This window comes from Martes martes, assembly GCF_963455335.1.
Source record: "Martes martes genome assembly, chromosome: 2".
Taxonomy (NCBI): domain Eukaryota; kingdom Metazoa; phylum Chordata; class Mammalia; order Carnivora; family Mustelidae; genus Martes; species Martes martes.
Genome location: NC_137889.1, coordinates 102,042,397 through 102,069,183, shown reverse-complemented (window position 1 = coordinate 102,069,183; position 26,787 = coordinate 102,042,397).

The following is a 26,787-nucleotide window of genomic DNA, read 5'->3' as shown; positions in this document are numbered from 1 at the left end:
CAATGTATTTCTATATTCTTTTTAAAATATATTTCCGTATTTTTCATGAAAATATACACCTTGAAGTCTTTTTGGAGAGAACTTGGCATAGTCTCGTGACCATAAAATTTTAGAAATTTGGTGAAAAGCTATCTCATGGACTTTTTTGCCATAATTTAAAAATAACAGTATTTAATAATGCAATCACAATTGAGCATGGCTACAATATCAAACAACTGAAGCAGAAAAATACATTTGTATCTCAAACAATGATATAAAGCTGGATAGGTGTCAACATAAGCCAACAAAAAACTTGTAACCTGGAGGAGAAAATGGCAGCATGATACATAATATGCATGAAATAGCTGAGGTTATTGAATGTTTTTCAGTTGCCATTAGAATTCTTTTGTTTTCTATCCTGATGAAAAAATGTGATATTTGCTTATGAAAAAATAGAGCTCTGGCTTAAATCACACAATACATGTAGATGAATTCAGTGTTTGTAGCTAACTTTGGTAGTTTTAGTGTTAGAATTGCAAATAACTTTGGAAGGGAATGGAGGGGGCTACACTATTGTTTTATCAGATGTAGTGAGATTAAATTATTATTATTATTATTGATTATTATTATTATTTTATGTAGGCTCCACACCCAACATGGGATGGAGCCTAATGTGGGGGTTGAATTCACTACTCTGAGATCAAGACCAGAGCTGAGATCAAGAATCAGACACTTAACCCAACCAAGCTACCCATGAGATTAAAATACTGACTATATTGGGAATTAATCATTTTGAAACATGGAAAAACACAAATCAGAAGGTATGTTTGCAGGGCACATTTAAACAAAGTGCAAATAACAGGGCACTTTGGCTAAGAGTTCCTCAAGTATGCTCTAATGGGACACAAATCCCCATGCAGAAGCGGATGCAGCTCTCATTGCCTTATACCAGGGCTCTGAGCCACAGGAATGTTAACATATTAGCCTCATTAATTCTTTGTTGTTGGGGGATGTCCTGTGCATTGCATGGCATTTAATAGCATTCTAAGCCTCCATGTATTAGTACTAGTATAAACACCCTCTTCCACATGTGACAACCTAAAATGCCAACAGATGTTGTCAAATGTCCCCTGTGGCAAAAAAAATCTCTCGCAATTAAGAACCAATCAGGATTGGTTGGTTACTTTTACCAATCACTGAAGAGGTAAATTAGGTATCTAAACATTTGCCCTGACTTTGTGCTTACTAGGTCATCTAGTGAGGCACTACTGAATAGTGGGTAACACCAGATTACCTCAGCTCACAGCCCTACTGCACCAGCTATGAGCTATATGGCCATAGTCAACTTTCCTGACTCCTCTGTGTTTCAGCTTCCTTATTTCTAAGACAGGGAAAAATAATAGTATCTACTTTACAGGATTGTTGAGAAGATTAAATGACTTTTATAAAGCATAGTAAGCAGTGCCTGGGATATAATGTTTTCTTAATAATTTTTAATTAATTACTAATTATTGTTAATTTCACTTATACTCTCTAAATGATCAATGACTCCATCAAGTCTACTCGATGATTGTGTTTCTTTTTTATTAATTAGCGCACTGGCATTCAGCCTTCTACTTGTAATTCTGATAGGGGTAAGCTAGAAGCCCTGAATTTAGTTAACTGTTTGACACTTGCAACATGGAGTTCTCCAAGCTGAGAGAAAACTCTGTATTGCCATAAATTAATTAAAGAAAATATATCAGAGAGTTGTCTCTGGGTAGCCATTCTATCAAACTTCCCTCATGACAACTCTATCTCACTACCTGCCTTCTTTTATTTCAACACATTGTTGCTTAATTAAATGTGTTATACTAATTACAATAAAAATATCCCATTGCCTTCTTCTCCATGTAATTATGAGGGCATGTGCATACCAATTCACCTTCTTTGTGAAATGAGACTGAGGAGTTAAATTTCCCTTATAGCACTAATTAACCATAAATGTAAATATTCGCCAGTGATCTTCTTAACAGGTAAACTAGTCTTCTGTAGAGAACAGGAGGGCTTTGGGAATTGGGAAATGACAAAGGTCGATTTTGACTGGATGGGAAATGAGTCTGCCTGAGGCTTTGCAAGGGAAACACAGCATTAGGAACATGGGAAAACTGTCCTGGAGATAAACTCGTGATTCACAACTTTGCACAACTTTGCACAACTTTTGTCTGTTCCTAGACATCCCTCCTCAGCTGTCTCATAACCAGGCAGGGTAGGGAAAGAGAAGAGTTCACGTTACTGACATCACACCTTACTGACTGTTGGAATTTGAAGAAATCACTCTTCCTGAGCGACAGGTGAGAGCTAAGCTTTCATTTTCTAAAGGAGCATGTGGTGTCGGAGTCATGTCCTGAAACAACAGCTCAGTTTTACTGACAATGCTGCATGGATGCTCCTCCTTCCTACCTGTGAACGGTGCCTGGACTTTGACAGCCCTGTCACTCTGCAGAGGTTCAAAACAAGAGAGGGAGGGGTTGACATGGTTCCATTCCCATTGTTGTTCTGCCACCACTCAACACACTCCCATCCCATTTGCTCGGATATCTGCAGCCCAGATTGTGTCACTTCACCCACGGCCCCCGTTACTTGGCTGCAACGTACTTGTAATACCAAGCTGCCTCGAAACTCCTCATGGAACAAGGTGGCAAGTAAATGAACAGCACTATCGTGAAGAGAAAATTCTCCGATGCAACTGTGTTGCGTTCTTTCTTTGAGTAACAAGAATTATGTGGGGGACAAAGGACATTTAAAAATGTTAATAATAAATACAGAAATTGTTATAAATGCTGATTAATTCTGGGCATTGTTAAGCTGGGTGAAGTCAGCTTTAAGAACATCTATCTTGTATATATAACCCTCCTGCAGCTAAGTACGGAAACAATCATGAGCCTGTTCTGATGGGTGTTATAAAACCGATTTTGGTTCTTGGACTGGCAGGCCTTGTTTGATCTGGAATTAAAGGGGCACTTAAATGATTTGATCTTTTCAATTTTTAACTGTACATGTCTCTTAACTTGGTTCCTACAAGCTACATTAAAATAAAAACTTGGCTTTAAGTTTCTGAAATACAATGTTAAACTCATTTGTTGAGAATAATAGATTTTGCTTTTATATCTAAATGTAAGTGGGAGGTATAAATTTCCATGGATGCCTACCACTTTAAAAATTCAATGTAATCATTATGACTGTTAGTCTGTATACGTGGAAATCTTTTCCCCCTTCTAGATTCTGAAGGCACCACAAATGGAGCTGCAGTGTCAGAAAGGACTTACTCTCAAATACCTTTAAGATTTGTTATGCTCTCCTGCATTTAAAACACATTTAGTCGTGAAAGAAAGTAATGTAGTCCACCTTGCTCTCAAATGGAAAAGAGATAGTTTTATAAATCCTTAGTACACTTATGGCACATAGTATTGCTCAGTCTGATCAATAATTCATTGAACACCTGAAGTTTCTTCCTTATTAAATTCTTCTTCATTTTATTTAGAAAGTAAAACTATGATTCCAACCTCTGATATACTCAGTTCAGAACACAGTAGTAACCTCAGATAGACAAATCTAAGTAATCAACAAATAAATAAAATTTAGTATAAGTTATTTACATTACAATTATTATTTATTATCATAAAATCTGCTTTATAATTATGAAAGAGCCTCTTTGCGCTGCCTAATAATGTCAATCCTCTCCATACTGTTTCTCTGTGATGGCGCCCCTGAACTCTTTATATAATTTGGCTATGGAAAATAAGTTACGATCTTTATGTCCTGACAACACAGTGGAAGCAGTGGCTTACTTTTCACTAGGGATGACTTCTCTCTGTGTAACTGAGGGTACCAGGGCAACAGGTGCAGGATCATGACTGAGGAGGTACGTCTGAACTGTAGCAAGATTAGGAAGTACGACAGTAGAGTTACAGCTTTTGTCTAATACTACATACAACTCTGATTAACTGATGCTGACCCTAACCTCAAGTAAGACTAAAAAAGTCCTAAAATTGATCATAACCCATAAAAATCCCATATGTACTGATAAACTCTTGGAGAGCGATACATCCATGTTTTAAGATTAAACATGTCTTGGCAAGATCCAAATACTTCTAGTTTGGGGATTTAAAAAAAAAACACACACACACACAAAACTGTCCCTAATATTTTGCTGTCACTAATTTTAAAGAACAACTTTTAAAAAGTTTTGATAATCTCCCTTTTTCTTCTTTGTTCAAAATTATCCTTCTTTCCTGTATAAAGTGCTTTCATTTAATATTTATTATCAATGCTTTACAGATCCATGAATGTTTCAGTATGCCAGATTCAAAAACTTCGTAAGTAAATAGTTTGTGAGAATTTTTAAAAACTGTCCAATATCTTGCTTTTTTCAGGCTCTGCATTTCTGGTTTCCTTCCAGAAAGTATAAGACATGGAGTTACTCTGTTATTTTTGTGTTATTTAGAATGCAGTTGGCTGCAAATAACAAAAGACCCAAGAAATACTTAAACATACAAATGTAAACATAACAAGAAATCCACAGGTAAGGCAATTGCAGGATTCATTAATATAATGATGACAACATATCATCATTTGACCTACTCTGCTCTGCCATCTTGAAATCAATAGCTAGTTCCTTTATTGCAAAAAGGCTGCGGCAATCTGAGGTATCAGGTCTTTGCACAATAATTTCTCAAGACCAGAAGAAAAGATATCTGTTTTCCTTTAGTCCCTTTTTAAAAGTAAAGAATCCCACCACCCAAGCCTCTCAGCAAATTTTTCCTACATTTCACTGACAGAACAGCATTCTTTTCACTTTCCTACTCCTAAAGCATCACTGGAAAGGAGAAAAGGGTTTCTGTGGCATCGTTGTGATTGTAAAACCTAATCTAGATCCACCATCTCGAAGACCAAAGACCGGTCTTTATCCCAGCCTCCTCTCAAGGACACAAGCTTACAATAGGTGATTGGGATTCCACGTGTAAACAAGATAGGGTCTCAAGGAATGAGGGTTGAAGTTTTCTGTACAATGCAGGAGTTGGAAAAGGAGAAGATAGCCATCAGTTCATATTTTACATCCAGTAGAGAACTTTCCACAACAATTAAGATTCCTCCATGGAGGGACACCTGGGTGCCTCAGTTGGTTAAGCGGCTGCCTTCGGCTCGGGTCATGATCCCGGGGGTCCTGGGATCGAGTCCCACATCGGGCTCCTTGCTTGGTGGGGAGCCTGCTTCTCTCTCTCCCTCTGCCTGCTTGTGCCCTCTCTCTGTCTCTGTCAAATAAATAAATAAAATCTTAAAAAAAAAAAAAAGATTCCTCCATGGAAATGTGACCAATTTTGGCCCTAGAGTTAAGGATCTAAAGTTTGAACTGTTTAAATGAACTGAACATTATAAGCTTGTAAGAAACCTCGGTTTTATACTATTAACTCCCATGTCCCTATCACCTTTTTAAAAATCTGGCTTTCAAGAAGAGTTTTCCTCTATTTCTCCAGCAGTTCAGTGATAGATATGTAATACCTCAATTCAGTCCCAAATGTCACTAAAAATACCAGTCTCACTTTCCCAGAGCCCTATTTGAAAAGGTTTGTCATTTAAAACAAAAGCAAAAGCAAAAATTTGAGTGTGATTCCATTTAAAACAAAAATCAGTAGTAGTTGCTTAAGGCTTTATGAATTTTAAGGTACATTATCATAAATTTCTCTATCTCTCAAAAGGGAAAAAGCAAAAACTTAGCTACAATCTTTTCATGGGAACATGGGAGTGCAGCCAGTTAATTAAGCAATAAAAACAGATTTGGAGTCATAGTAACAGAGCATGAATCTGGTGAGTAAAATGGTAGCATCTAGAGGCCATTGATATCGATAGACTCACAACTCTAAGATTTAAACCAAGGCAATTTTGTAAATTCTTGATGGCTTTCCAATAAAAGTTCCCAACCTTATGGAACTGGTACAAGAAAAAAATATTAATAAACAACCAAGAAAAGCTTTTTTTTTTTTACCTAGAACTGATTTGAGACCATTTTAAATACTGGAACCTACTGAAAGTTGATATATGTTAACCTCTGCGTACTGTTCAGGCATGGATCTGTCTGACAGGACCCAAAGCAAAACTGATTACAAATTATCCTTAGTTATTAGTGATCATGTAGATTCCAATGAATAATATTTTTCTCAGTAGGTTTTCTACATAGAAAAGATCTCCAGAGCAATAAAAATTTCTCACAGGATAAAACAGAGTGTGTTTTCTTCTCTCTTTTTAAAAAAACTCCTCTTTAATTATCATATTAAGATAATCCAGACATATATACATAAACCAAAAAAAATTTAAAAAGTATAAGTAGGCAATGATGTCTTATTACTACTGAGTAAGAGCATCTAGAATATTCACTAAACATTTATTTATTCACCAATAAATGAGCATGCTCATTTATTATAGTTAGAATGAATACCTAGCAACAATTATTCTAAAAGTAAAACTAAAAAATAAAAAATAAATAAAAAAAATAAAAGTAAAACTATTTTTGTAGGTTTTCCTAGAGATTTCCTGATCTGTAACTTATATAATACTTACTAAGTGTCATGCACAGATCATGCAGTGTCCATATATTTACTCATTTTATTTTCGCAAGTTTCCAAGGTTGGCACTATTATTCTGTTTCTCAAATGAGGGATTGGGGTATGGAGGGTAATTAAGTTGTCCAAGGTCAAAATGTTAGTAGGTGACATCCAGGAAAATTCCATAACCAAGTTTTTGCATTTAATTATCTTAATATTTGTTTCACAAATAGTTTATCTTGGTGCATACTCCAAAGCATAGTTCAAATCTAGTTATAGGAATGTTTTACAAAAACTATTTTTTTCTGAGGTGAGTGCATCATAATAACATTTTACCATATTATCAAACTAAAAATATTTTAGCAACTTTTGTTTTCAGAGTAGTCTGGACATTATATAACTTCTGCCAATATAAAAATAAGTATTTAAAAAATTTATTACCAAAGGGTGCCTGGTGGCTCAGTCAGTTAAGCATCTACCTTCAGCTCAGATCGTGATCCCAGGGTCCTGGGATGAAGCCCTGCATCGGGCTCCTTGCTCAGTGGGGAGTCTGCTTCCCCATCTCCCTCTCCCCTTGCTCCTCCCTATGCCACTCCCCCTGCTTCTCCCTCTCCCATTGCCCCTTCCCCTTTCTCTCGCTCTCTCTCTTGCTTGCTCTCTCTCAAATAAATAAATAAATAAAATCCTTTATAAAAAATTTATTGCCAAATAGGCAAAGAATAAATACTTGTATACAGAGGCCACAATCAAAGTGAATATTTCTGTTTCTGCTATGACAGAGATGTTGCACTGGGCTGACTCTCTCACAGATAACAATTATAAACTCTGACATTTCTTATAAATATATATATATAGTTGTGTGTGTGTGTGTACATCAGTATGTGTGGTGTGGGGTAGCTAGAACAAAAGCAGGGACCCATAGCTCTACTATTTCAAGGACTCAGAGGATGGGATTCAGTGTTGCATTACTTAATGGAAAGTGAGAGGAAAAGGCTGAAAATGAATAAGGTACAGGAGAAAAAGGCCCACACTCTTCATACACACTTCAGCAAAATCTTTGGTTGACACCTGAAATATACTTAGGGGAGACAGAGAGAATCCCGGCATCATGGGGAAAAGCTTAAAAGACTAAAAGGACAGAGTAGAAATTTCTCCTGCTACCCTCTACAGGAGAGATACAGTTTGGAATCTTAAGATATTTACCTGCTAGAACAAAATAAACACTCTTCAGAGAAAGATAACAAAATCCAGTGTCTGTATAGCATGTCATCCTCAATTTTTAGAATGTAAGTTAAAAAATTTTCAGTAGTAATGTGAATGAAATAGGAGAATAAGATGCACAATTAAAGCAAAAATAGTCATTAAAAACAACATATGGATTATCTGGGTGTTGGAATTAGCAGTCGCTATATGTTCAAGGAAATATTCTCATAATAAAAAGAACAAATGAAGAATATCAGCCAAAAATGGCAATTATAAAAAAGAACTAAATGAAAATCAGAGAACTAAAAGACACAACATTGAAATAAGAAATATAATGGATGACTTACTGACAGATTGAAGGTGGCAGTAGAAAATATCCAATATAAATAACTGAGAGAAAAAGAATAAAAGCAAACTAACAGACCGTCAGTGCCATACAGGTAATACCAAGTGCTCTAATATATGTTTAATTGGAATCCCATCGAAGGGGTTCAATTTTTTAATTGTCATTTGAAGAGATAAGCCACATTTATTTGAAAATCACTTCTTAGAATACCTCATGTATAACTTACCTTAAATAAAGGAACTGTTATTCTAGAATGGTGGGGATACCTTCTAATAATAATACAAGGAAAAGACAAAATAATCATCTCGCTTCTTTGCACCAGATATAATGGCCTTCTGTGCATGTACAATATTATCAAGATGTCTACATGCCCTTAAAAGGATGATAATGCAGCTTTCAGACTGATTATTTCATAGGGTTTATGAGAATGAACTGTCACTGATTCTTTGTAACAAATCGATGATGACAGACAAAAATACCTGATGTTTGTGGGAGTCTGTGTGTGTGTGGAGAAGTATAAATATAGAAATAGACATAAGTATAGATGTAGATGTAGATATAGAGTTAGAGATGTGGGTGTACATGTACATATGCATATACATACACACAAAGAGTCTTAAAACTACAATGTTATGCTGTATAGTTCCAGCATGGTAGTTGGCTCATAGTCAGTGCTCTAACATGTTAAATGAGCAGAACAAGAAACATTCGTGTTTTCGGAGGATTACAACCAAAACTCACTGCTCTTTTTGTTTAAAATTTCTTTGTGAGAGAAACAGTGTTCAAGAGGGCTTACATGAGGTCACAAGCCCTTCATTCTTTCAGCCCTTCATTCTTTCATATGTTTCATTCTAAAACATTTCCCTGTATTAAGTTAGTTACCTAGACTGTAATTGCTTCTTTTGCCCCGGTATTTCTCAGTACCCTTCATCAAATCAGCAAGTCTTACCAGCCTTGCCCTCTTCTTTCTAGCCACAGAAGTATGTTTCCTGAACTACTCCTTGGATAATGCATGAAACCTATTTAGAAACAGTCTATGAAGCTGTTGCTACTGTGTCTATTTTAGGGAGGTACCATTGAGGATGCTGTTTGTTACTTCGAACAATGTACTCTGTTGAAGCCGCTCAGGAGAAATCTTTGCCAGCTCTTAGTACCAAGAACGGATATTCAGTACTGCCCCTGGGCAAATGTGTTGTATAACTAACAAGGCTCCCTTTGCATCTGAGTTCCAGAAAGTTAGAGCCAAATTTGAGGTCTACATTTAAGTTAGGTATAGTGGCTATAGTTTTCATTATAGTTTTATGTTAGCATCTCTTTTTTTCTCCATTTTTTTTTTCCTAATCTCCTTCACTTCAGTTCCATAGTGTGCTCTTTGTCATATCTTATGCATCACTATAAAGTATAGTCTTGGTCATAACTAAATATTCCCTTATTTTAATTAATGTTGCTAATAGCCACCCAGTTTGTAGGATGAATGACATATACTATCTTATTTTATCCACTAAAATGCTGCTGTAAGTTTAGGTATCATATATTTTATAGTGAAGAAACTGAGTGTCTGACACGTTAAGTCACTTGCCTACGGACCACAAGTGTATTTTTGGTGAACAGATTCTCGAAGTCCAGTGCTCTTTTCACTAAATCCACAGGTGCCTTTGGAATTAATTCAGAATGATTTTACCTTTGCATAATAACTCAGGCTTATTATTAAGAATACTGTACTTATATTTGGAAAACCTCATAGACCACAGACATTTAGCAATCATTTCTCTGGCACCTTAGGCTCAGTGATGACCCCCTCATGCTTGACCAAGTAATGTAGCTAAAATAATATTTAATCTATTTTTTAGTTTTCAATATGTGTTTAGGCCTACTCTTCCATATTTTCTTTCCTTTGCCTTGAATACAGTCAAGCAGGTGTCATCCCACCAGGTACCCTCTCTGTCAAAAGGAGGGTAACTATAAATATCCATGTTTAATCTATATTGACTGTCCCTGTATCACATTAGGCTACAAAGTAACAACTCATAAGGAACTCACTAATGTAGTGAGTTTGGAACTTAACCAATCTTTTAATCATTAATCTGTCGTGTCTTTATTCATTTATGCCTATTCTGCAGATTAGAAGTGGAAAATAGGGCCTATCTCTAGTTTCATAAATGATGGCCTTACTGAACACGATTCATATTTAACACAAACAGCAGGTGGCCACTGTCTGTTACTATTTTAAATCAAATGATTTCATTTTGTATACTTGCTGATTTGTCCTTGTTATGTGTACTTTGTGTAGAATGTTAAATCTTTGTAAATAAAATTAAACATAAAAATGAACTTAATCTTTAAACAATGTCTTCAAAATCTAGACATTTTAAATTGGATATAATGCTTTTTGTTCATGTAAGACCATCAAGTTTGAAGGGAGAATTTATATCAAATTAAACTAAGGAACAGTCAATTAGGTATTTTATTTTATTTTTTTTTTTTTTTATTTTTTAAAGATTTTATTTATTTATTTGACAGATAGAGATCACAAGTAGGCAGAGAGGCAGGCAGAGAGAGAGGAGGAAGCAGGCTCCCTGCTGAGCAGAGAGCCCGATGCGGGGCTCGATCCCAGGACCCTGGGATCATGACCTGAGCCGAAGGCAGAGGCTTTAACCCACTGAGCCACCCAGGTGCCCCACAATTAGGTATTTTAAAGACTCCATTCAAATGCTAAAATAGGTTCTGAAGGAAATTCCAAAAGAAGCGTTCCCAAAATGCTTTGAGCTGTAGCAGCATCTCAGGAATGATTTTGTAATTTCTTTTGCCTTTGATAGACACAGTACTCATTGGACTGTATCAGTTTGGTATGTGTGTTGAATCATACTACTTCAGTTTTGTGCACTAATTTTCTAAACCCCATTAGACAGTAAGCTGCTTTACAGCAAAGATTGTGTCATTGTGCATGTCATTCTCTGTGTCTGACACACATTAGGCATTCATGTAATGTTTACATGCTGAGTAAATGAATGAATGCCCAAACTTCTACCTTTCAAAGCATACTTCTTTTGGGGACTTTTTTTTTTTAGACCTGTTTTAAGTTCACAGCAAAATTAAGAGGCAGGGATAGAGATAATCACCTGCCCCCATATATACATAGCCTCCCCCATTATCGACATCCCCAGTGAGAGGGGAATATTTGTTACAAGTGATGAATGTATACTAACACATCATAATCAACCCAAGTCCATAGTTAACATTAGGGTTCATCTTGGGTATCATACACTCTTTGGGTTTGGACCATTGTGAAAGACACGTACCTGTCATTATGGTATCATACAGAGCATTCTCCTGCTCCAAAAATCCTTTGCGACTTGCCTCTTTATGCCTCCCCCAACTTCTGGCAATCACTGATCTTTCTACAGTCTCTACAGCTTTGCCTTTTCTGGAATGTCACATAGTTGGAATCACATAGCATGTAATCTTTTCAGATCAACTTCCTTCACCTATTAGTATACATTTATGTTTCCTCCAGGTCTTTTCCTGACCTAATAGATCATTTCTTGTCAGCCATGAATAATAGCCCATTGTCTGGTTGTACCACAGTTTATTTACCCATTTACCTACTGAAGGACAACTTGGTTACTTCTAAGTGTTGGTAATTTTGAGTAAATCTCCTATAAACATCCATGTGTAAGTTTTTGTGTGGATATAAGTTTTCAACTCCTTTGGGTAAATGCCAAGACAATGCTATTGCTGGGTCGTCTAGTGAGGGTATGTTTAATGTTGTAAGAATTGGCCAAACTGTCTTCCCAAGTGGCTGTGCTATTTTGCATTCCCACAAACAATGAGAGTTCCTGTTGATCCACATCCTCTCTAGCATTTGGTGTTATAAGTGTTTGGGATTTTGGCCAGTCTAATAGTTGTGTAGTGGTATCTCATTGCTGTTTTAATTTGCATTTCTCTGATGATATATGATGTGGGGCATCTTTTCATATACTTATTTGCCACCTGTGTATCTTCTTTGGTGAGGTGTCTGTTCAAGCCTATGGCTTATTTTTTAATTGGGTTGTTTGTTTTCTTATTGTTGAGTTTTAAGTGTTCTCAGTATATTTTGGACAACAGTCCTTTATCAGATTTGTGTATTCCAAATAATTTTTCCCAACCTGTGGGTGTCTCCTCATTCTCTTGACATTGTCTTTTGCAGAGCAAAACTTTTTAATTTTAATGAAGTCCAGCTTATCAATAATTTTCTTCATGGATCATGCATGACTTGATATGTTTATCTAAGAAGTCATTGTCATATCTAAAGTCCTCTGGAGTTTCTCCTATGTTATCATCTAGGAGTTTTATAGTTTTACGTTTTACATTTAGGTCTGTGATCCATTTGGAGCTAATTTTTATGAAGGGTGTCAGGTCTATGTCTAGATTCATTTGTTCACTTATGAATGTCCAGTTGTTCCAGCACATTTGTTAACACTTTATGCTGTTTTAAAAACTAAATCCTAGCACTATATAAAAATTAAATTTCAAAGAAATTAAGATCTAAATTTAAAAAATAAAATTAAAAATTTTTTGAACAAAATAATTTGTGAGTAGTGTGACCTTCCTAAAAACAGGGATACCCAGATGCCATAAATATTAGGGAAAAAATAGAGAGATTTGACTGTCAATCACATGAATGTGCCTGAAGTACAAAGAATGATAAGAAGCAATGGAAAAATCTATGGTAATTTTATTTTACAAAGGATGGAAAAGGGTTAATATTTGTACTTTACGGTGTGCTTCTGCAAACTAGTAAGAAAAAAAAAAAGAAAGGGGAGCTCTATGAAGAAGAAACCAGAAATTCAAGAAGGAGGAGAAGGAAAAATAAAAGTAGAAGCAGAAAAATATGGCCTGCCAGAGTAGTAATCAGAAAAATGCAAATATCAGTAAGAATGAGACATCTTCCATTTATCAGATTGGCAAGTGATAAAAAGTTTTATAACATCAAGTTCTGGCAAAGTGGTAGGCCCACTAATATAGGATTTGTGAAAATGCAAATTGATGCAATCTTTTGAAATGTAATTTAAATTAACATTTAATTAACATTGAAAATTCAAGTATCTCTGACTAAGCAGTTTCACCTTTATAAATCTATCCTCATCAGTTGTAGATCCATGCTCAAGGGTGTTTATCCAGTTTATTTTATTCATCTGTGGGAGAACAATAAAATAAATTATGCTGCAACAGCAATATTGAAATGCTGTGGAGTCATTAAAAAGAATCCAGTGGATCTGTTGGTGCTAAGCTAAACAGATGATCATAATAGATAAGCAAATCAACAAGGAAAATAGCAAAGCTGTAGGTTTTCATTTTCATGAATATATTTTTGTATTAGAGTATACAAATGCATTGGCATATATCTATGCAAACATGGAGAAAAAAGAATGCTACACTCTTATAGTGATTACCTACTAGTAACTGACCAGCACTGGATAGTAGAGACAGAAGAGGTTTTTGGCCTTTTATTTATTAATTTGTTAAAATACTGTAGGATTAAGGATAGTTTTCCCATTATGTTTGTGGAAAGATATCACTAATTTTCAAATATAAAAATTTTCTGAAAAGAAAGTACAAAGAGTTTTTGAGATAGATATTTGGATAAAAATCTAACATGCTAGCGGAAAAAAGAAAATGGTAGTTTTAGAGGTAGTGGCGATAACAGTACATGCTGCACAGGTCCAAAATCTATCATTCAGAATCCTCCAAGCCAGATATCTTATATCTTTTGGAACTCAGATTTTTTCAGATTTTACAAAGGTATGAGGCACGTGGGTGGCTCAGTTAAGTGTCTCTTGATTTTGGCTCAGGTCATGATCTCAGGGTTCTGAGATTGAGTGTGAAGGGGCTCCATGCTCAGCAGGGAGTCTTCTTCAGATTCTCTCTCTCCCTCAGCACCCCCCAGCCCGCTCTCTCTCTCTAAAATTAATAAATACATACATAAAAGTAATAGGGAGTGCTTACCTATTAGGAAGGGGAACATGGAGGGGCTGGGGGGAGGGAACAGAAAAGGACAGGAGGAATGAACAGTGAAGAAAGGAAAGTGGAGTGAATAGGGAGGAAGAGAAGGGGGATTTGACACAAAGAAGAGGCCTTGTGTGTGATGCCACCAGCATTCTTTGGAAGTAAACTGTGGCCTTGAACTGTGAAACGGTTCTCATAAATGTTGAATAATCTGGTAGAACCTTGCAGTATGAACCAGAAATACCAGTGACTGTAGGTAGGCACAACCACTAAAATGTAAGTAGTGATGGACAGATGCAATTACCAGAAAGTAAGATGGTAGCACTGGAAGTTGAGAGAAAATTGTGAATTTGCAGACTTTCCTCATATGCATCAAGACATTACTGTATTAAAGTGATATTGCCATGTTCCATAACAATTCTGATTTATGATGAAACTAATATTATTTTCTGGCCTTGCAAGGGCTTTATCTCAAAATTACATAGCAGTTTCTCATCTTTATTTAGCCTCTGAGGACAGCTTGGCAGAAATTTGCCCAGGAGGATCCTGGGCAACCCACTCACACCCACGCGTCCTAACAAATGCCACTCACAGATGGCCGATTTCCCCCACAAATGTGATTTTGTCAATCATCAGTGAATTAAGCCCAGAGATTTTTCTTATGAAACCTTTGTCCTGAAGTGACTTGCTCAAGAACACACTGTAAGTGTGAGATCTGTTGACTGAAACTTTTGCTCTTGGCTTGGCAGAACCTTTCCACCAAATAAGGAAAACATTTTTTTTTTTTTATCCTAAATAAGAATATGAACAAAGGGAAAAGCTCTATAACATAACTCACCGAGCTCCAAAAGTATTCCATTTTTGGCTTCTATTCCCTTTTTAAATATTTTGCTTTGGCCAGGCATGTCATCTTACTGTTTAGTTGATCTCCTCTGAGTCAACAATAGATATGTAATTCAATTCTCTGAAGCTATTATTCACTGAGAAGTCACTGACTATAGACCTGGAAGATTACTACATATGGAAACAGGTACCAACTGTATGTTCGTGAAATTGAGCATAAACTAGGAGCTACACATATAAATCTGATGCAAACCAAGGCAAGAGAGAAAAGAAACTACCAACACTTTATTAAAAAGCGTCCTAACTGAGCTCTTGGCTTAGGATTGCTTTGAAAGGTGACTTGGTATCTAACAGTAACTTAGAGTAGGATTACAGACTGATTAAACAATTCAAATGGAGGAAGTGACAATGCAAACAACACTTCATCTATTACTCATTTTTATAGTCTAAGTATTTCCAGATTCCTAGAACATTCTGTTTTTTTTTTCTGCATTGCAGAAAAACTGAAAAACCTTCACAAAAGCACAGTTACAAATAAAATTTGTATCCAACCCTAGTACTATTTTGTTAGTTTAAACCAGTATTTAAGAACCTGGTATTACAGTTTGGTATTTTTCTTTCATTTCAAGTTTTTTAATAGACCAGTGTATTGCCGTAAATAAGAGATGACTACACAGAAGCCATTATGTTTTAGATGTGCCTTGAGACAACTCTCATTATTCAGACTCCTGACTTTTTAGTTCCACGGGGGGTCTTATAAACCTATTCCTACTTGACATGCTTACTTTCAAAATCTTATAAAGGTTGGAGTAGTGAAATAATAACCACTTTGCCAAGAATTTAAATTGTGCTGTAATTTGGACTGAAGGTTCAAGGCCTTCTTTCCCTCTCATCAAGTTTTCCCTATGTCTTTGTTAAAAAATGTCACCACAATATGCCATACTCAAGTCATTGTAACAAAGGGACCTTGAAGGTCTTCATAAGGAGATAATTACTAACAACTCTGGTTGCAAGTTGCAAAGCCAACTTGAGCTTGCTCTAGTTAAAAAGAAAGCTAGAACTTATAACAATATAGAAAGGTCTCATGAAAACTTATTATAGAAATGCCTGGAAATGTGAATAGGCAAGCCATCACACACTGTAGCTTTCTCTGTGATTCTCTTCATATCTCTGTTCTTTCTTCTCTGTAGATCTTTTTTCCGGCTTCTCATTCCATGTGACAGAGGATTATCAAGTCATGCTTCCCAAGATTATTACATTTCTAAAAGCAATACTGAACTAGAGTCTGTTAGAATAAAATTTTAAAAATATAGGGTAGAATTTCACTGTTCTAGCTTGAGTCAGGTATCTACCCCTTATCCAATCAGGTATGGTCAGAGAGGTGTCTGCTTCTCCTTCTCCCTCTGCTGTTCCCCCTGCCTGCACTCTCTCTCACTCTTTCTCAAGTAGATAAATAAATAAAATCTTAAAAAAAAAAAAAGTTAAAAAAAAAAAAAAAAGAAAGTTTCCACTATGGATAGGAAGTGAGGGAGGGGTGGCTCACTTAAGAACCTTTAAAGATATAAACTCTGGGATTTGCCTACTAAAGCATCTTTGTTAGATTCTCCACAGGCAAACACATGCTTCTTCCCACAAATGCCATTCCAATGATGCCTTCATACAACGTAGACAACTAGTAAGATGGTCCCCAAAGATTCTTACCTCCTGCTATCCATGTTCTTCCTCTTGGATGTTGGGTGAACCTGTTGACTGGCTCTTATTTTATCTTTTTTAAAGATTTATTTATTTATTTCAGAGAGAGAGAGAGAGAGAGAGAGTGTGTGTGCGCGCCTCCGCGCGCGCGCGCACGCAAGTGGGGGGAGGGGCAGAGGGAAAGAATCTTTAAGCTGAATCCCTGCTGAGCAAGGACCCCCCCACACACACACACACAAAGAGGGGCTCAGTCTCAGGACCCATAAGATCGTGACACGAGCCAAAACAAAAAGTTGGATGCTTCACTGACTGAGCCACCCAGGTGAACCTAATTACTGGTTTTTAATCAACAGAATATGACAAAGGGTATGATATGTCACTTCTGTGATTAGATTACAAAAGACTCTGACATCTGTATTGGCAGGAAATTCCCTTTATTGACTTTTTTGATTTGTGTGCCTTGATGAAGCAAGCTGCCACACTGGGGAGGCACACATGGCAAAATACTGAGGATAACCTTTGACCAATAGCCAGCAAGGAATGGAGGCCCTCAGTCCACTGACTGATGAGACACTGAACCTGCCAACAATCACATGAACTTGGAAGCAGATCCTTCTCCAGTCAAGCATTGAGATGACCACAGCTCTGGCATTACCTTGAATACAACCTGAGAGATGCTGAGACAGAGGACCCAGCTCAGCTGCACCCAGACTCCTCACTCACAGAAATTATGAGATAATAAATGTGTGGTGGTTTAAGTTGCTAAACTTTCAGGCAACTTGGTATGCAGTGATAACTAATGCATAAACATGATCTGTTTATTCTGTCTACAACTGCAAATGTACTTCTTCATCCCCAACCATACAAAATGACCATTAAAAGTCAGGAACTGATTCTTAATCTGGAGGCAGTACCTTTGAGCTATTTTGTTCCCAGTCGATATTCTCTGGATGTCATCCATTCTTCCTTTGATTTAATTTTTACTTAGTCCAAGATGACTTCTCTTTAAATGATAAACATAAATTGATTTAACAAACATTTACTGAGAATCTATTACTTGGCAAACATTATTTTAAGCACCTGGGGTATATCAGTGAACAAAAACATACAAAGATCTTTACTATTATAGATTTACATCCTGGCATAGGAAGACAGAGGGGAAAAAAAACCAGACATAGTAAATAGGCATTTCATTAAGTCTGAGATGGAAATGTTTTCACATCTGAACATCACATCAGGGTACATCTAACAACTGACAGCATGTCACAGTTTGATTGGCAGCTTTTCTTCTTTTTCAGTTGTGCCTAAAATAATGGTACATCTTCAACTGTTGATTTTTAGATTTGCTGGAATACTGTAACATACAGCATTATGTGTACAATGTATATATACACTGTATTAGAAAGTATAATAGAAAATATATACAGTGTGTTATAAAGCATAAAGAGTCTGAAAAAAAGTTGAGTCAAGGTTGGGTAGAGATGGGAAGGAGAAGTTGGTAATATTAAACAGGGTGGTGTGGAAGAGCTTGCTCTGACTTCTTAAAGAGGACCCATTTGAGCAAAGTCTTAAAGGTGTGAGGGAGGTAACTAAGCAGATACCCAAGGAATAGCACTGCAGCCAGAGAGAACAGCTAGAGGAGAAGCCCTAAAGCAGAAACATGCTGGGCATTTTCAAGGGTGGTCCACTGGCCCGTGTGGCTAGAACATACTTAGCAAGAGAGAGAGAAACGGAGGAAGGCAGTGAACAAACTAATGGGAGGGTGCTCAGGTAAGGCCTCAGAAATAGATGTGAAGCCTGTGGCTTTTACTTTGGGTAAAGCGCGAAGAGCCACTAAAAGACTTAAGATGAGTGAAGATCCGACTTAAGTTTTAAGAGTCACTCTGGCATACTGTGTTGTGAGACTCAAGCAAAGTTTCCGCTATTATTTTATCATTTGCATTTAACACTAAAAATATTGTAAGATGAGTTCCTCTTCCTTTTGGTTCATCTCACTTCAGTGTTTGTGTGAAATTAAAAAAAAGAGTTGTTTACTCTTCATGGTTGATGTAACCAGACCTGTTTTTACTTTGATTACATATATTTTGTTGAAAAGAAATGAAAGATATGGAGATTTTGTCTTTTTATGCTTTTACTGAAGGTTTATTGGATGTGAAGATAAAAACCCCATATACTTTCTTTTCTTAGCATATTTTTATGAATAAAAATTATGTAACATATTTATGTAGCATGAGTTACATTCTGTAACAAAATACTCCCTGACTGTGTGCCATCTATCAATTGTATTACCTGTCAGTAATTCCATAGGAAAGTGTAAAATCTAATGAGTTCTTTCTTGTTAGAATCTCATCTTCATCCCTCTTTCCTCATTCCTCTTTTTGCAACTGCAACTGATCTTATGGTTGCTATATGCTGAACTCTCACCAAACAATCTCCTAAATCTAGGTTCACATTTCCACTGACCATCAAAAATCTCCACCGGTAAGTTTTATAGAAACTATAAACACACAGTACTTAGAACTAAATTTAGCACCATCCACTCATGAACTTCCCCTACCCTATCCTCTGTTAAGTTAAACTCTTTTCTCTCCCTCATCCCAATTTACCAGTTCACTTAAAACGTCCTAGTAATGATCATTAAGAGTTATCAAAATTTTATTTTATATATATATGCACACATATATAATGTTATATAATAAATATAATATTTATACTTCTGTCTATAATCACTGTTATTACTTAGTTTGGGCCCATCAATTTTCCTCAGGTAGACAAATTTAAGAACTCTCCCAAAGAGATCTAAGCTTGATTACAAGTTCTCCTTACTGTTTTTAAAAACAAAACAAAGGAATCTTTGGCCTGCTACCCCATCTGCAAAACAAAGATAAAGTATCAACTTTGTAGAGATTTACTGAAAGCAAATTCCATTGTGCTTTACATCTAGTAAGAGTCAGTAACAATTGCTATAGAATTATATATATATATATATATATATATATAATTTTTGCTCTAGTAATCTTTTACCGATCATATTTAAAATAAAAATAGATTTGAAACCACCTGTTTTTGGATGATAGAAGTAGGAATATTTCATTTTTAACTTAATAAAATCAACTTGTATCACTTTTTTAGTAAAAAATAATCTTTTAAAGTTCCAATTAAATCAATCAAAAGTACTTCCTTCCAGTCTTACTAAAATTTTAAGTTCTTAGTCACAAGAGAAAGAACAGAAAAAACAAAGGAAGGCCATTTGTTTCTTGAGGTAATCATTATATTAAGCATTCTCTTTTTAAAATTCACCACATCAATATTTGTCATCTTCTCGGGTGCCTGGGTGGCTCAGTGGGTTAAACCTCTGCCTTCGGCTCAGGTCATGATCTCAGGGTCCTGGAACTGAGTCCCACATCAGGCTCTCTGCTCAGCAGGGAGCATGCTTCCCCCCCCCCCCCAGCTCCGCCCCCATCTGCCTCTCTGCCTACTTGTGATCTCTCTCTCAAATAAATAAATAAATAAAATCTTAAAAAAATACATTTGTCATCTTCTGAAACTATCACTATCAATATACCCCAAATGGTCAGCTACGTGGTAAAATAGTAAATAGTGAGCAAATGATTAAATAATGATTTCCTATCATTCAAGATTCTCTCTGGAATTATACTGGGCACTAAAACTCTTGTAAAGAATAGCGGCTTCTCAAGATGTTTGTTGTAAATAAGTTAAAGAAACACAAAATGCCCTAGAGAGGACTAGCATAGGGTCATGGCTCAAAGTTCAGGTTCCCGGGGCGCCTGTGTAGCTAAGTCAGTTAAGTGTCTACCTTCAGCTCAGGTCATGATCCCAGGGTTCTGGAATTGAGCCCCACATCAGGCTCCCTGCTCCTGAGGGAGTCTGCTTCTCCCTCTCGCTGTCCCTCTCCCTCCATTTCCCTCTTCCTCTGCCTCTCTCTCCCTCCGCCTGCCACTCCCCCTGCTTGTGGTCTCTGTCAAATAAATAAATAAAATCTTTAAAAATAAATAAAAATAAAAGCTCAGATTCCTGATTCTCTAATTATACCGTTATGAGGAGGGTGACTATAGACAAGTTAATCAACCCCTATTTGTGCATGTATAAAATGCATGGGGATTATGCTACCGGATGACAGGGCTGTTGTATTAAACAAACAGTCCATAAAAGTTAAATATTTTGTCACATTTGGGAGAAACACAGAGGACACCTACATGTTAGATTGCGAATTTCTGCAGTTAAAAGAATATATTCAAATTGTTGACCTCAGCATTCCCTGAAGTGTTTCATCACTCTCTTTAACAATACCTTTAAACCTGCCCAGTAATTAGTGTTCCATGGATTAAAATGTAAAAGTTGCTGTGTAAAAAGGCTAAGATTTGGAGTCCAGAAAGACCAGACATCCTAGCAGGACTGCTGTACCTTTCAAGGAGTTCAGCTTTGGTTACAAGTTGATTCTTATTGAATACAGTAATAACTCTCAAAAATGATGTTAAGTTTTAAGTGTACAACATTCAGCAGAGAGCCTGCTGCATAGTACCAGTTAATACTGTTTTCCTTCCACGTTTCTTGTTGCCATTCACTCTCCAAGAAGTATTCTAGGAGGAATCATAGCAAACTTGCAAGAATGTGGAGTAAAAAGGATCCAAGCATTTCATAAATTAGCCTACCTTCAAGGGTCCCTTCCAACCCTGACATACTGTGAGCCTATGAGTCCAATTCCGGAAATAAGTAGGTAGGAAAGAGTGGTCCACAGGTCCCCACACCAAAATCCGAGCTGGTGCTACAAGTTTTTATGCAAACCTAAGCATATCATGGATTTCGATAATCATTAATTCCTATCTTACTGATTTCATCTTGTACACTAATAGTCTTGAGCAGAGAGAGATCAAGAATTCTGCTTTCCCTCAGGGTAGTCATGATTAGGGGTCAAGGGCACTTTGTTGACCATATGTTACTATACATATAAGCAAGCCTATAGAGGAAAACATTTTCTTTCCAGATCTTTGAATGCTCTCCTTCCTTATCAGTTGAGTCCCAGGATCTTGCAAGAAATTAACACTTGAGACAAGTCTTAGCAACTCTCTCCCAGCTCCTTGCACTTCTTTGCGTTTCTCTCTTGCTACTGATTTTTCATTTTCCTAGGCCAGCTTTTCCTCACAGTCAGGATGCGAAGAGCCAACATTGAGAATGAGCTCAAGAGAGACAGAAAGAAGTCCCTTTGACTTTTACCTGAAAAAACATCTCTATCAAAGCAAAGAGAAATTTCCAAAAGGTTGAGCCTAGACTTTTAGGAAATTAAATTGGGGTTTGGAGTAATATCCTATCCAGTGATAAAGTATTAAACATTACTCTTGTCTTCATCTGTGTATGTGTGTGTGTGTATGTATGTGTGTGTATATATATACACACACTGTATGTATGTATGTGTGTGTGTATATATATATATATACACACACACACACACACTGCTGTGTGTGGTTAGTCAAAGATAGGGACCTGATACTCAGGTGATCTGTGTCTTAGGATCTGCCCCTCTCTCTAGTTTCCAATAGCCTTTTACTGAGCAAAAGTAGTTCAAAGAACATGCAGCAGTGTTCACTAATGACAATGTGTGGCTCTATTGGGAAGTGTGCCGTCCTGCTTCCTCAGTTTAGGAAATTAAAATCAGAAATACAAAAATGGAGGAAATGATGATCAAATTTCAGAATTCTTTGGTTTAATTCTAGCGCTAGATTTGCATTTTCCTGAAACTGTTTAGATGCCAGTTCTGCAGTGAAATATCTGTCTAACAGGAGGCTTTAGAGAACAGATGCAAAAGAGATTAGACTTTGCCTTAAAACAACTTGCCATTTGCATTTGGGGATTGAAAAGGAGTAGGATTAACTTGTGGTATTGGCCCATATAATACCCATTTGGTTTCTCCTGAGCTTTATTTCCATTTACTCTGCTCTAGTGCAATCCTTACTATTTCAATAAATGGTTAATCTTATTCTCTACTAGGGTGAGTCCTGTTTGAAGCACACTGTAGTCCATCTGCCAACAATAATGCTTAAATAATGCAAAACTGGCTTTTATCATTACAAAGCCCTCCAATGGACCGATTAATTTCAGAATTGTATTTTATGGATTCTCTCTATTCTATACTTGTACAGATTCATTTTGATAACTCATGGTCCAGATTCTCACTGCAAATTTAGTGAAATTATTTCAGATATCCAAATTTATATGTACAACAATGGAATACAAAACAAAATAGGCACTAGAATTGATCATTACTTTATAACCACAGTAGTGAAAATGTCAACTAAGGAAAAGGAATAATTAAGGGGAACAAGTAACTATGCCCCACAAATACTTCTTGAAAATAAGCAAAAATGTAGAGTTTCTAGTTGTAATAAAATTATGCTACAGGTACGTTAATAGACCACATTTTCATTAATTTGACTCTTGCTCTGCACCAGCAAGCCAACCTTGAAACTGTTAATACCATTGATCCTCATTTTCCTCATCTGTAAAATGAGGGATTGACTCAAATGGTCCACAAGGTCCCTTTCAGATCTGTAAGTGCAATTCTGAATGTACGTGTTCTGCTACATTAGTTACAAAGTATGAAGAGTTACTGTAAACAGTTAAAATTAATATTTCCTTTGTACAACTAAAGTTTTTTCCTTTAATGTTTAGTTGTCTAGCACCTGCAACTACTGTCAACATGGGTAATGAATCATCATTATTACCATCCTCACTCTGATATTTTCTTATGGTGAAAAGTAAAAGTGTGGCCATAATGAAATTTCTCCAGCTCCTGTCAGTTTGCTCTCTGGTCCCACCTACTCACTCCTGGGTCATTGCCTATGCTGCTCCCTCTTCCTGGGGCACTGCTACTCAGAATCTTCTTGACCAAGACCACACATTTTCTGGCTAGCTTTAACTTACGTTCCATGACTCATTTCAAGTCAGTTCCCATAGCAGTCTGAATCTAGCCTTCTTGTACAACACGTTGTAAACACCTATTTAGGTCTCTGTCCCCATTATACTGTCAGTTTCATGAGGGTGAAGGCCAACTTCTTTCTTGTCCTTATCTCTGCTAATGATCAGTGCAGTGCCTGAAGCAAGGCCCTAGTGAGTAAGTGCTGCTAGATGCCTAGGAGGGAAAGATGGACAGAAGGGGGTGGGTGCATATCACAGTAAAGGGAGGCAAAAAGAGAAGAGAAGGGCAAGGCTGTTAAAGCACTTAAAGATTAGATGCTCAGATATATTCTGGGGTATCTATCAGCTCTAGGAAATAGGTACTATACAACCACATCATGGGGTTATCATTCCCTGGGAAGTAGTGAGGGATCAGGAGTGGGGAGGGACTCAGAACATTACTAATTTCTGGGCAACTTTAAAGAAAACTATAGCAAAAGTAGTTAGAAGCTGTCTTTTCCCACAAACTACCCAAACATTTAGATCATCAAATTTCAGAAAAGGAAGGGAGGGAGAGAACTGTTTATTTGGGCACAGTTTGCTAGCCTCTGAAAAATCCTTCAGAAGTGATAGCTTTTGAAAATGCAAGCAAACTATTTTTTCATAATCTCAAACTATTTTTTCATAATCTCTTCTGGTGGAAGAATCAAATACAGAATCAAGTACAAAGAAGCAACTGAAATGGAATTTTTCTGAAAACTGAAAAGCAAAAGTTTACATTAAGACAAATACCCTAGAGTAATGTGTGAGTGGGTGTGAATGTATGACAACCAAAGTGTGACTATTCTTATTTTATTAGGGGGAAGAGGTTGGCAGCAGGTGGTCTATGGGGGGGGGGATGGGTGTGCCACAAATGAGTCCACACAGGAATAAAATGGACAAACAGCAATTTCTTTGCAGTTTTAACAAGGGCCTGCTGGTTTATCTAAATTTTCCTCTGTGAAAAAACAAATAAAAGCTGTGAGCAGAAACATCAGGCCCCCTCTCCCCGCTGAGCCTGCAAGTCTATTAACAGGAATAAAAGAGGGTGGGAAGTGTGATGAGGATGCCAGAATGGGACTTTGCCTTGCAAGTAGCCACCTGCCTGTACAGAGCAGCTCCTCATGCTTACAGATAACTGAAGGGGTCTGATGTCATTTGATTTTACTCTTGTCTGCCTCTGGCTATCTGAGGCAGAAATATTAAAAATCTGGGCTGGTAAAGGCTGAAAATACTGGTTTGTTTCATAAGAAGGAACCACAATCAACAAACATCTATTCTTCTCAGGTGGGAGGCATATCTTCTTAGATTTCTCAACTATTCGCCTGAGGAATTTGACAGAAGGAGCATCATCTGGTCAGTTAACTGAATTAATTGAAAAGCCACATGGTGAATTTGAAATGAATGTGTATAGTATGTAAATATAATGAGACAAATGTAAAAATGCATAGCATTTTCGTAATTGTATAACATTTCTTCAAATATAGTATCAGCGAGCATGAGCTTATGGGGAAGGATATTCTGCTAGCATGCAAAATAATGGACTACCTTTATGAAGAATAATGTGGTCAGATAGTCCATGTTGAAAAATGAAACTTAAACAATATCTCAAAGGTTAAATCTTTACAGGTTCACTCAAAAATTCTGTGATAAATCTAGGTCCCCCAGTCCTTATTTGAAATATTTCACCAGCAAGTGTCTCAGCTGACCACTGGGTGTTTCATACACTCTGTGTATTCAGAGTTGATGCTCAGGGCACTTACTGCTTTCCTCAACTTCTTTCTGAAACCGATGCCCAGTTTTCTGACAGAAAAAGATGTGGAGACAAAAAAAATCTAGCAGCGATTCTTCAAAATCTAGCCCATAATGGACTCCATGTGCTAAATAAAACTGAGATACAGTGGAAGTGGTTTCCTTGGCAACAATAGCTACAAAAGTAATTTTCCAACTTGGAGAGCTCTTCGTGCATTTTTTACAGTAGATATTCAAGTGGCGCAAGTAACAAAATCAAGAGTAAATGACGGAAATAAGGGATGGTTCAGCCCCTTGATGTGGACAGTTTGGTTAAACCAGAGCAAACTGGGAGTAGAATAACAGGTTATGTGTTATAAAAAGCTGAAATGGAAAAGAAATGAATTATTTAGCTTGGTTCGAGGAAATAAAGGTAGATAAGAAATTCAGAAAAGAAAATTTCATCTGTCAGGAGAAATATCCCAAAGAGAGAAGGAAATGAGTTAGCAGTTTGGTTACATATTCCAGAATAGCCTCTGAAAAGAAGTCAGGCAAAACTCTGTCCTCCAGGATATTGGACAAGTGAATCACTACAAAACATTAAGGGCAATATTAGAGCAAGCCATACTATTCCCAAAGGAGTGTAGCGATTTACTCTCTTCTAGACGCTAACTGATATGATTATTTGGCTCACATAATCTGTGATAATTTTTTTTTTAAGGAAAAGAAAAAAAATGTAAGTGTAACCTAATCCATAGGATCTCTCTAAAGAGAAAACAAATAATAATGAGCTGGCTTTCATCTTTAAAAACAAATGAGCAGGCTTCTGAAAACTCTTCAAGCAGGGCATATTTTCTGAGCTTGTGAGAGTGGTGAAGAGTCCAACTATTGTTCCAGGAATGTTCTCTGTTAGAGCCTACATACCCCTAGTACCCTATTAGCAAACATGGCTAGGGCAGATGTGTTTTAAGGCTGACAATTCCAAGTGAAGCATTTCGACAAATCTTCAGCATCTCTGAGAACATATTAAGAGTCTTAATATGTTCTCTGAGAACATATTAAGAGTCACTTGCTCCTTTGAGAGGGTCATCATTTACACTGATGCCTGGTTCGACAGTAAACCCAGGGGTTCCCAAGGCAGGGTCTCTATCCTCTCAGGGGAGGAGGACAAGTCTGTTCTTATGCACCTTGAGTTCAATTGTCTCTCACTTTCCACTAAAAACAGAAATACAATTTCTGATAACAGAGGAACCATTTACCATAGATTAAATTACAGTAATACTTAACATGTGTCAAGTGCTTCCGGGGCCTTATCATCAATCTTCTCAACGACGCTATTTGCCCAGTTTTACCAATCAGGAAACTGACTGCAGCTCAAGAAATTTTGTTTCTTTCTCTCTCTCTCTCTCTCTTTCTCTCTAAATTGTTTGCCTCAACAGTAAAAGCCTAAACCAGGATTCAAACTCAGCTAGGCAT